The following is a 13,568-nucleotide window of genomic DNA, read 5'->3' as shown; positions in this document are numbered from 1 at the left end:
TGTAACTGTTAAAAAAATGTGAATTGAACATTTTAATTTGCTTAAGCATTTCAGAAAATATGCGCACTGAATTAAAAGTTTAATAAAAAATTAAATTACATTAAACTGACAAATGAATTGAATCTATTATAGTATAAAAATGTTGAAAATTAGTTCAAAATTAGAGTTAAAGCAATGTAAAACCATATGCATACCTGCCAACATAGAATAAATTTTATAAGAGTACTTTTATACGGGGGTTGGGGGGGTGATATATCTCAAAATATATTTTTGTCATTATTTTTCATGCCTATCTTTATAATTCTATAAAAATAGTTTTGACCTCTAAAGGTTTTTAATACTACATTTAACTTGCACTGAAATGCAACAGTGAAAGTACAAAGTTTAAATCCTACTCAACACCATTTCTTAATTCATGATTGATTATTGTATTGCATATAATCTGTGCTGGTCAATTAGTCTAAAATATTTTTAAAAAACCTAGATACCAGTAAAAAAAAAAAAAAAAAACGTATACATGTTATTTATTTTAAATTGGCTACTTAATTGATTATTCCAATATCCAAATATGATATTAAATCCTACAGGGAAAAGGGCTTATATTTGTGCTTTCTTTGCATTTGAACATTAGGCTACACATTATAAACAGGACATGCATTAGCTGGATAAACTTTAGCCAATCCAAATATATTTATAGAAACAGTTAACAATGAATTGACAGTAGTCCTGTCACATGACCAATAATATAATTGTTCAAATAAGACGAATCCGACATATAATGAGGGCTGTTAACAGTAAAGCGTCCGTCGCTTAACTAATTGTAAAAACACGAATAGACAAGACAAAAAGCTTTGACATTTTGACAAAGAAAACACAAGCAAATGTTATGTTAATAACCAAAGTACCGAATTATGTTGCGTATTTGTTTTGTATGAAAACTAGTGTAGTTGGCCTACTTATGGATTAAAAACGACCGTTGTGTTATCTCATATCAGTGCTGTGCGAGCTCTCTAAACAGACTCGCGTACACAGAGAGAGAAGTTATAGTATAAAAATTGACAGGCAAAGTTTGACAGGCTTGTCAAAACTTCTTGATATTTTCTTTCAGTACACGTTTTTACTCATCAATTTTTCACAAAAGAGAGAACAAAATAGTTATATGAACAAAAATAAAAGTATTAATAAAAGTGTGCAAACAATGTGTTCAATGCCCTTAATAAAAAATTAAAAACATGTAGTCCTACTGCTTATGAAATTTCCATTTTGCATATTTAATTTGATTGCTTGCAGTTAAGTTGAGTTGTGACAAAATGTTCAAGAATTGTGAATTAGCTCATTTTTACTAAATTGAATTAGCTGCAAAAAATCCTACAGTATGTTATAGTTTCTTTTGGCATAGAAATGTTTCTAATACCAAGAGCTGGAAGGTAAATGTTGTTGTAATCTGTCAGTTGCAATTACAGCCCGTTTCTCCAACTTCAATTGCTTTGGGAATGTTGGAATTTCTTACAAATATCCGCTGACGCCGAGTTTTGAGAAAAAGAAAGCGAGGAATTTATTGGGCAACATTGGAGGGAGAAACTAATAATGAAGGCTGTTTGTTGAGGAACCCAGAGGAAATCATCCTGTTCTCTGAACACTGAGCAGGTCAGTAATATGAGCACCTGAGCCCTACACAATGGAACTTGACCAATCTATATAAGCAATAATGCAACTGTTCTCCGAAAGCAACGGTTCGGCATTTTGTTCAATTCTGTTTTTCTTTCCTTCGAACTGCATTCATCTGCTCTTCCTCCAGCTCTATCCACATGAGGTCACATGATATACACTGGATAGTATGTGTCATGGGAGCAAAAGGTCATCCAGCTGCCGCCATGTGGATGTGAGAGAGGAAGAAAGCATTGTAATGAATATGTATCAGAGTGTGCATGTGCGAACATGGCTGCATGCAAATACGCCTGTTTGCATCAGGATGTGTGTGCATGAGTGTGTTCAGGTCTTTCTAAGCTTCAGGGTCAGTGTGTGGGCAGTGGACCGGCGTACTAACAGAGTCACACGTCTGGAAAGCTCTTTTTCATCTCTGCTCTTTTCTTTTTTTTTTCTTCTCTTTGAAGTAGCCTGAGGTTGCGTGCACTCATCTCTTATGCTGGCCTTTCACTTATTTATGTATTGTGTGGACTGAAGAGAGGTTCGGCTGATATCTTGTGATCACAAAGCCATGTTGCACTTTGTACTGCTCCATACTGGTTAAAATGTCCTAAATCACTGGCGGTTTTCTGCCATCAGAGAGTGTGTGAAAAACATTGCTCCCTTTCTCCCTCTTTTGGTTATTCGTTGGTGTAGTCGAGATGAATCACAGGTATATCCTCTAGGATTTGAGAAGCATGCGACACATCATTTTCCTGTTCTGATTTCACAGCATGCTTGAAAAGATTTGCTTAAACTAGCCTGAGAGGACACGGTCTTACATTATTCAACAAATTTGGAATAAAAAATAAATTGATATTTACATATAGAATTTAGCTTTGTTTAGTTTTTTCTACATTTAAGAAAATAAGCTTGTTAAAACTGTTCAGAATGAGTGAATGTGTAACAGTGCAAAGAAAATATTACTTTTTTTGACACCAATTAATATGAATATTTTAATATCAACTTTCATAATTCATGTTTGATAATGTATTTAAATATTCCAGAAGAGTTATGTGGTTTTATTAAAATGGTACATTAAAGGGATAGTTCATTTTGAAATTAATGTTTGATATGTTTTAGCTTACCTCAAGGGCATCCAAGATGTAGGTGTCTTTGTTTCCACAGTATTTTCAATACTTTTGATATTTTTCGGTCAAACAGTCTATCAGTCATATAATGGAGGTTTAGGGGGTCCACCTAAAAGAGCATGCACAGAGAAGTCCAAATTAAACATGATTTAATGACTCGTAAATGTAAGCACACATTGATGGCCTAAGACACGAAACGAGCGGTTTGTGTGAGAAAACGAACAGTATTTATATCGTTTTTACCTCGTGTAACCATAGCTACTGTATGTCCAAGTGATCTGACGGCACGGGCGCTTCGGTATATCGAAATCGTCTTCCATTGTGATTTCCTGTATATCTAAATATGTTTAGATCTTCACAGTGAAAGGTAAAACTTCCGAAATCTGTGTGTAAACAATGAGTGACGTAGACGCACAAGAGATCACTTCCAGCGCATGCGCAGACCGAAGCACCCGTGCTGTCAGATCAGTTGGACATGGCTGTGGTTACACAAGGTAAAAACGATATAAATACTGTTTGTTTTCTCACTCAAACTGCTCGTTTCGTGTCTTAGGCCATCAATGTGTGCTTACATTTCAACCCGGTCTCATCCCAAGACGTCAACTGACGTTTTGGGACGTCTTTTGACCATACGTCAATATTCGCCTTTTTAGGGCCCCCTTAAACGTCGGTAGATGAGGTTATGGGATCCTAACTCTACCCCAGACCTAAACCTAACCCTAAACCTAACCCGTCACCTAACTGACGTTAAAGGTAAAGCGTCAGTTGTATGACGGCCCGGGATCGCCATCTACCGACGTTTAAAGGGTTAGTTCACCCAAAAATGAAAATTCTGTCAGTATTTACTCACCCTCATGTTGTTCCAACCCCGTAAGACCTTCGTTCATCTTCGGAACACAAATTAAGATATTTAAGATATTAAGATCGCTCCTGCATACAGTCCATAGGCTTCTTGAGGGACTGGCTCTTGCTGTCCTCGAAAAGTCATTAAAGACATCGTTAAAATAGTCCAAGTGACTACAGGGGCTCAATCTTAAGTTTATCAAACGACGAGAACACTTTTGTGCGCAAAAAAACAACAAAAATAACGACTTTATTTCAACTATTCGTTTATTTCTCCCTCTGCGCGAGTCAGGTTACTAGTTTAATAGCGTAAGCTTCTGTTATTGTACGTCACACGCATCACACACACATGACCAGCGTCGGCCAATAGTGAGCCTACGTGTGACGTAGCTTTACGCAATCACACTACGTTAACTGACTTACAGGCTCATGGAGAAGGAAGTGAATAGTTGAAATAAAGTCATTTATTTTTGTTGTTTTTTTGCGCACAAAAGTGTTCTCGTCGTTTGATAAACTTAAGATTGAGCCCCTGTAGTCACTTGGACTATTTTAACGATGTCTTTAATGACTTTTCGGGGACCGCAAGAGCCAGTCCCTCAAGAAGCCTATGGACTGTATGCAGGAGCAATCTTAATATCTTAAATATCTTAATTTGTGTTCCGAAGATGAACGAAGGTCTTACCGGGTTGGAACAACATGAGGGTGAGTAAATACTGACAGAATTTTCATTTTTGGGTGAACTAACCCTTTAAGGGGGCCCTAAAAAGGCGGATATTGACGTATGGTCAAAAGACGTCCCAAGACGTCAGTTATATGACTTTTTGGGATGAGACTGTGTTATACATTTATGAGTCATTCAATCATGTATAACTTTGACTTCTCTTTGCATGCTCTTTGAGGTGAACCGAGGGAAGAACCCCTAAACCTGCATTATATGACTGATAGACAACAACGGTTTGACCGAAAAATATCAAAATTGAAAATACTGTGGAAACAAAGACACCTACATCTTGGATGCCCTTGAGGTAAGCTAAAATCAAAAATTAATTTCAAAGTGAACTATCCCTTTAAAACAATTGCTGAAATACCAGTAGGGATAACCTCTAAATGGCAGTGGTTCTGGTTGTGTAAGTGGACTACTTGGAGAACTAAATGGAAAATTTTCAGAATTATAGAATACAAACATTAGATTTAAAAAAATATATATATGACACTTGACCTGTTTGATCCACCATAAAGCATTATGAAGAATTCTCATCCAGGACCACTGGTCTGTGATAATTGATTTATTACTCACTCAGTGGCTAATGTAGTGCAATTTCATTTAATGGATTTCTGAAGACTGAAAACAGTTATTCATTCTTAAATAAAATTGAGTTGAGCAAAATAAATGAGTGGAGATAAAACAAAATTATGTATTTAGTAATGTGCATTTAGCAAAAGTAATTTATTTTTATTATTATTCTTTACTTTTTTCATTTAATAGAATTACTTTTAATAAATGAACTTTAATAAATGTATTACATTTGACTCACCTATATCTGTTTTGATGATCGATGCACCATCCTGGCTGAAGTTACATATCTACTAATAGTGCACAACTATTTTGAAATGTGTACATATGTGCACTTTGGAAAGTGGTTTGGATCATAAGGAGGTTTGGTGACAGTATTCAGTAACTCACAAAACTATAAAGCTGTCTACATTTGTTGTCTTACATTGCCAAACCACTTGAAAACCTTGACAGACTGTGGACACTCGGTAGATGCACATCTACTGAGCCCAAAGAAACCTTTTATTTCATGTTGCTATCAATTTGAAGATTACGTCAAAGTCCTCTTGCCACTCGCTGCTAGAAAACGCTGTACAGTACGTCCTTCAAAAGACAATGCAAACGTGCTTTCTGGAACCATTTCTAAAGCACCAAATTGTCCTTCTCTAAACATAGATATTCAGGTTTAATTACAGCTCTTGGAACAAGCACTGAAAAACCTGTATCTTTCAAACTAATGTTTAAAATCGTATAATTGTGATGGCTATTGTTCTCTGAAATGGAGGGTGAGGACATGTGATGTAGACTAACTCATCTGCATGGAGCTGCACTCATCTCACCCAGTGCTGACTTCTTTAGTGTGTCGGCCTTTTAAATACAGCCCTTACAGATGCAGGCAGACAGTAATTGAAGCAATTTGCAATCCAGACACAACCCTGCATCACCTAGAATACACAACTACAGGTATTCACCTCTGCCCTTCATTTAAATGATTGGGTGGTTGTGCTTTTGAAAGAAACGTTGCGCAGAGAAAGAACTTATAATTTACTGTTAATTTTTATGATGAGAGATGGGAACATTGTTTGTTTATTTGAGATAATGTTGTTGCTCTTCATTTCTTTTTGTGCTTTATTGTATTGTCCCTGTCTTCGCAAATTATATAGAAGTGTTACATAAAAGTCAGTACTCATAAAACCAATATCAAACAGCTGGAATCTTGTGTTCAATAAGTTAACAGCACTTGTTTAGTCAGTTAAGCAGAAATGGATCGAGATGACTGAAACTACTCATTCCTTAGCTAATAAAAGTTGCGGTTACAGTAAGGCATTTACAATGGAAGTATAGAGGGAGCAAGTTAACATGAAAAACACGTGGTTTAGTGACATTTAAAGTTCAAATTACTGATTAAAGCTGCTGTCAGTGGCATAAAAAGTGGGTATGCGCTATATGCGGCGCATAGGGGCGCAGCACCATGGGGGCGCCAAAGCGATGGTAAAAAAAATAATAATTTGTTTGGTATTTTCTATACATCTGCTGATGTGCATTTCTAAATAATTTCTGCATGTCCTCATTGTTATTTAACATTTTAGAGGACTAACGAGCTAGAGTCGGTGCCCTCATAAGATTCCAACATCTTATGTGGCCGCCTACAAGTTAGTCATCGAAAAAAGATGGATAAAGCAGAAAAGCTGTCACCGGCTAAACATAGAAAAAGAAAGAGGGAAAATGAGATTGCCTGTCAAGGGATGAGACTATACAACTAAATAAGTATTAAAAATATATATTTTTTAAGTAGAAAAAAATATATAGGCTAACGTATGATTTGGGCTATTTACATAACACGACCAAAGGAGCTGTTTTGTTGAATATTATCACGAAGTAGGCTAGTCTATTTAATTATCATAAATGTTAATTATCATAAACAAGTAGCCTGTATAGGCCTATATTAAGCTACATTTTAGACACATTATTGACTGTTTTAGTTATATTTCATCTACGAAAATAGTTCCAAAAGAAAACAACAATCAGTGTTTTGATTGAATCGTTTGAACAAATGACTCACTTATTAAAACAGCCACTTGCCGCCACCTACTGGCAGTTTAGTTTCATGTTTAAAACTTGTGTATTTAAACATTTATTTAAAACATTAATCTCATAATAGGCTCTCTATTGCAGTTGCAATTTTGCAGTGTATAAAGTTATTTAATTTGAAGCTTTATAAAGATAAATAACAAATAAATAGAACAAATATGCAGATTTAAGTATGTAAAAGCTACTGATGAAAATATTGCTTCACAATACATTAGGCTATGATTATACCAAAAAAAAAAAAAATCATCCCGGAATAAAATACTCTTATTTTACATTTGATTATTCAATATATGTACGAGGATACTGTGTGACCTACCTTAAAACTGCATTTAATCTGTTGCATCTTTGTTCTATTTTTTTGGCCACTGCTTGAAACCAAGTTTATTTGTTCTTTGTTTCTCTTTTTTTAACCCTTTTTATAACATTTGAACTGTATATTTGACTATAGTAAAGTCTTTAGTTACAGTAGTTTTGGTGTGGTATTTAAAATGTATTGAAAATTGATTTTATGTTCTGTGTTGTGTGTAATTTATTAAACTTGTTGAACGTTCGCCAGTTCCCGCATCCGCTTTTTCCCAAAACAACTGAACCCCCTTACAAATGTACTAGCAAACCTTATCTAGCATAAGGCCAACATATCGCTAGAATAATTACTAAAATAAACACAAGCAGATCACCCAGGACATGCTAACACAACACACTTATCAAACTCCTCATTAAAGCCATCAAAGGAGAACCAGTAATGCTTACGCACATTACACATCACTGTGAAAAACACAATAATCATCACTGTAAAGGGTACAGTATGCTGAGTGAGCTGACAAACATCGGCCATTATGTTGTAGCGGGTTCTCTTATTAAGCGCTGATGGCCATGCAAGCGGCTGGCCAAACATCCAGCAACCAGCTGGGAATGGAGCTCCACTTCCATAATGAGGCGCTCAAATGCATTCTCTTAAGTCCCGTATGACATTTGTAATGTAGGCTTGCACATCTGTCTCCATGTGGGTGTGGGTGTTAGAGTCCTTAGTGCTTCCCCCCCCCCCAGGTGTTTCCATCAGCTTTGATCCGTTTAGCTGTTAGCTGTGACCGACAGCTAACTTTTCATTCTTTAATGGCTCCGATAAGGCAAAAAGTTCTCGTTTTCAGCCATGTTTGATGAAGACACCAATCAAAGAGCGAGAAGCAATCTGCGAAAGCTGTAAATAAGCCTTCGGTTTTGAGTCAGGCACAAATGAGCAGTGCAAGTGAAGCTTGGACCAAGCGAGAGAGTGTCAAAGGGCTGATGCGTCCCCTTCTCCCACTCGCTTTGACAGGCTTTTGATGCTCAGGCTTGGTCTAAGCCAGTATTTTGCCGGGTTGAGCTGTCGCAATGACATTCAGCAGATCAATGGTGCGCCTGAGCTGATGTGAGGCCGTTGTATCATTCCTCCCAGCTGCATTAAGATGACAACAAAACAGCTGCCTTTAAATCTCTGTCACTCCCCTCCACTGATCAAAGCCTCAGGCTTCCCACTTTTTTTCCTTGTTTCTCGTTCGACTCTCTTGCTCTCTCTGTCTTTGGCATCTCCTAAACATCGTAAAATTCTTATCCCCTCTTTGAGGACGGCTCTCAGGCAGAGAGAGACGTGTGCGTGAGGGTTCGAGAGGGCTACCGTTTCCCGCCGATAACCCGCAGAGGCAGAGCCCAAATTAATTCATGTGAAATAGCCCAACAGGCCTCACTTTTAACTTCTAATAGGAAGATCAAACGTCTACTCCTCTTTCTCTCACCCCTCTCGTCTCCCTTGCCCCTTCTCCCTGCCTTCAGATAAGTCATAAATTAAGATTACGCTCTGACTTTTTAATTAACTCCAAAAATCCTCACTTCAGCCCTGCTCGCCCCAATTTCCACCACACAGACGGCATAGTTGAATAAGTCTCTCTCCTACAGCCTGTCACTCTTGGAACGAGGGAGCATCATCGATTATGTATGTCGGTATGTGATTGTACGTCCTCATGAAAGTGAAGAGCCCATCACGGCGCTGAGATGTCCATTAATTTAAAGCTACGAGACAGGCAGTTACAGTGAATTTGTGCTGTAATATAGCCGCAACATCAGTCATTAACTCATCGATTTCCACACGGTTGGCAACGGCTTTTTTTAGACCCCCATTAAACAGATTCACTCCTTTTAAATCTGTCAGGAATCAGCACTAATAAGGAGGGAAGGCATCAAATAAAGGCCCATTTTCCAAATGTGGCAGAGGCTAGGCAGCGTGATTGGATGATACATCAGTAATGCTAAATCCCATGTGGTGCTAATGGATATCAACATGACACATTTCACTTGCATGCTAAGGCTTAAACTTCTGACCCATATGGATTCAGAAGCAGAATTCTGACTTATGGAATTAAATCTGTTGTGTTTTTCATACTTATTCTGTCCAAGAATTTCTCTCTAACAAAATAAAGGTTCTTTATTGCCATATTGTTTTGACAAAATCATTATGACATAATTACAGTCCAAATTCTTTTAATAATTATTATTTTTTAAACAAGAATAATAAAAAAAATATTGCTTACTCTAAAGCATATGTACTGCACTAAACATTTTAATATATATATATATATATATATATATATATATATATTTATACCATGGTCTGGGTGAATACTCGATTCTGATTGGCTGCAGGGTGTCCGTTAAAAAGTGATAGAGGACACCTAGTAAAGTAGTTCTGGTGAAACTGCCTGTTTACCATTCGAAATTAATAAATAAATGCGCTGCCCACAACAGCTGTGAGTAACCATAGCAACAGGCAGTCAAAGTATCCGTTAACAATTTGCTCTTTCAAAACAAACATCTAACGTTAGTTATGTAGTATTCTTACATTCTGCTAAGAACCAATCATATGCCATAGACATAATATCCCGTGTTCTTATTGGCCATGTCACATGTCAGTAATATGGATAATAATAATAATCATAATAATCTGGAGAGTTCAGAGTTCAGTATGCATCCAGCGAGATAAGAGTGAGCACTTTGCCTGTGTGATTTTGAGTTAATAAATCCTCATGATAAAACGAATTCAGCGTGCACCTAGAGTCTCCTTCCATCGTAATATGAACAAAGGCTTTACAAGTTAGATATTACATAGCCTACTAATACTGCAATGAGCGACTTCGTTATTTCGTCAGTCTCTCACGGACTGACGGAGCCCAGTAAGCCCGCAGACTGCTCTCGCATCGATGTCACCGACATTATTTGACGGATCTCCAGTCCAGCATCGGAGAGTCGATCTACAGCGGTGGTTAGTGTAGACTAGTGTAACACATAGTGTTTTGTGTGTAGTAAAAAAATAACTATGCCTAACGTTACGTTTGTTTCATGAAAAAAAAAATGCAGTTTTGAACCTGAAGGGTTCTACAAGCTGAGCGGACTATATCTCAAGTTACTAAATAAATCGTCAGGCAAGTTATTATTTGAAAAAACTAGATTTAGCCTAATTAAAATATAAACTAATGTTTTAAAAATGTTTTATTTGGCAAGTGACCATGGTATAAGCGGGTTAATGCCCTCCGAGGTGTCCATTGTCAGGTTTTAATGGACTTCGGCGGAGGCAACCGTCCTCCGCTGCGCGTCGGCCGGTTCGTCGTCCATTAAAACCTGACAATGGACACCTCGTCGGGCATTAACCCTTACATATATATATATATATATATTAGGAACACCTGTTCAATTTCTAATTAATGCAATTATCCAACATGACATCATGACTTTTGCGTAAACATATACGCCACTTTCGAGTCAGGTGGCGTGTCATCTCTACGCATTTTGAGCTATCCGCGTGTATGCGTATATGTCTACACCATTAACGTCCGCGTCATTCCGCGTGTCTGTGCACGCAGTCAAATCTCCAGTCATAAATGCCATTAACCCCAGTGACGGTTAAGTTTAGGGATGGGGTTGAGGTAAGTCATATCTTTTTTTTACCTAGGATGGTAAGGGAACAGACATAAATGCCATTAACCCCAGTGACGGTTAGGTTTAGGGACGGGGTTGAGGTAAGTCATATATTTATATAACGTTAAGTCAACGGCGTTCATAAACACGCTGAAAGGCGATTATGCGTCTTGATAGCACGCAAAAAATGGAAATACGAATTGCCGTGGCATACACACGCTACTTCATGAGATCAGTCTGCAATTATCTAAGAAACCAAACACATGGCAGTTGCTTCAATGCATTTAGGTGTGTGGTTTGCCTGAAATAACCTCTCGTTACAACCGAGGTATGCATCAAAGCATTTGTGAAGTCAAAACACACACAACCTTGAGGCAGATGGGCTACAACAGCAGAAGACCCCACCGGGTACCACTCATCTCAACTTCAAAAAGACGCTACAATTTGCAAGAGCTCACCAAAATTCGACAATTGAAGACTGAAAAAAATGTTGCCTGGTCTGATGAGTCTCAATTTCAGACATTCAGATGGTAGAGTCAGAATTTGGCGTAAACAAAATGAGAACATGAATCCATCATGCCTTGATACCACTGTGCAGGCTGGTGGTGTTGGTGTAATGGTGTGGGGGATTTTTTCTTGGACTTAAACTTTTGACTTTGACCTTGCCACATAGAATTAAAGGATTAGTTCACTTAAAAAATAAAAAATAAAAATAAAAACTTTTGCTTATAATTTACTCACCCACATGTCATCTAAGATGTCCATGTATTTCTTTCTTCAGTTTTAAGAAATTAAGGTTTTTGATGAAAATATTACAGGAATTTTCTCCATATAATGGACTTCAACGGACTCCAACAGTTTCAAGGTCCAAAATGAGAGTTTCAGTGCAGCTTCAAAGGGCTTTAAACGGTACCAGACGATGAATAAGGTTCTTATCTAGCAAAACAATCGGTCATTTCAAAAATAACTAAAAGTTTAAGTTTTATAAGCACAAATGCTCGCCTTGCTCTGTTCTGTGATGCCTGTTTGAACTCGATCATCAAAATGAACTAGGGGTGTAACGGTACACAAAAATCACGGTTCGGTACGTACCTCGGTTTTAAAGTCATGGTTCGGTACGTTTTCGATACAGCAAAAAGAAAGAAATGCCAGAGAAATTTCCTATTTGTTTAAAGAAAAAATATTTTTAAATAAGTGAGTTTTCCTAGATCTTGAAACTTTCAGGTTTAAAAATAGGGGTCATCTTTGAAGGATGAACAAATAATGTTTTGGTCATCACATTAAAAATAACATTTAAATATATATTTATTTATATAATATTTGAATTTTGAAGTGCTGGAAAAAAGATGTGTGAAGTACTTGAAAGCATTTCACCATTCCAGCCAAACTGGTTCCAGTTAGTGTTACTATATTAAATCCATGGTGAATGTTGCTGGTCTGTGGACGTAAAGTACTAGTTCATCCACGGCACAATGTTTCTCCTGGTTTCCATGACAGCGCTGTTTGATCTAATAGAGATCTACGGTTAATAACGGAGAAATGTGAATGCATCTCACTAGATCTCGCAGCGATGTTATTACCTCAGTGGTGAATTCAAATGTTTTCTTTACCGGATATCTTAGCGCGGTGTGGTAACAGTGTTGCTTGATCGAGATCGGCTCGCGCTGCACAGATGTTGCTGGTCCGAACTGATAAACGATCCGTGAAGCACATAACGAGGAGCGCAGTTTCGTTCTGCTTTCATTCGCTTGCCATTTGGATGTTGCGCAACGTTGTGTTGGCCGCGTCAGCACGAATTTTGCCGGCAAGAAAAATGGTCCAAGCAACCGTTCGGTTTGTATGCGTACCGAATCGGAAGCCTCGAACCGAAACGGTTCAATACGAATACATGTACCGTTACACCCCTAAAATGAACGAATCTTTTTTTCGAGTCATTTCGTTCATTCAACTAACAAAATGACTCGAAAAAAGATTTGTTAATTTTCCAGAAAAATCCATAAAAAAAAACTTAATTTCTTTTCGACTGAAGAAAGAAAGACATGGACATCTTGGATGACATGGGGGTGAGTAAATTATCCGCAAAGTTTTTTTTGTTTGTTTGTTTGGTTTTTTTTTAAGTGAACTAATCCTTTAAGGCAGTTCTGAGTATTTTTTGAAGCTGCCTTCAAACTTCAGATATGCTCAAAACATGGGTGGGTGACAAAAAAGGTTATTTGGGAACCACACATGTTAATATATGGCATTGCTGCAAACAAAAAAAAAAGGCATTGTTGTTATTTATACTTATGAAGGAACAAGACAAATAGTCTTGTCAACCACTCTTATCTTCCCACCAATCGCCATATTTTCAAATGTCACAAATAGCGATTGTGCGCTTTTGTATGAATTCATGAGATCTGACCCAAACATACGGTTCCTACAGTAGGTAAAATAAAGGTCATCAAAACATCCAAATAAGATTGTACAAATTCATAAAGATTCTCAACCAATTCACCAATCGTAAAATAACTGTGCATGGTCAATAGGCTATATTGAATAAAATACTAGAATAAAATATATCTATACACAGATATCACCAAACAAAAACAAGTAGATCGCCTTGTAAAAGTAATATGATGATTCCATCTGCAGGCTGCCTG

This window comes from Pimephales promelas, chromosome 13 (assembly GCF_988280905.1).
Source record: "Pimephales promelas chromosome 13, fPimPro1.hap1.1, whole genome shotgun sequence".
In the NCBI taxonomy this organism is placed as follows: Eukaryota; Metazoa; Chordata; class Actinopteri; order Cypriniformes; family Leuciscidae; genus Pimephales; species Pimephales promelas.
This window is presented reverse-complemented; position numbering follows the sequence as displayed.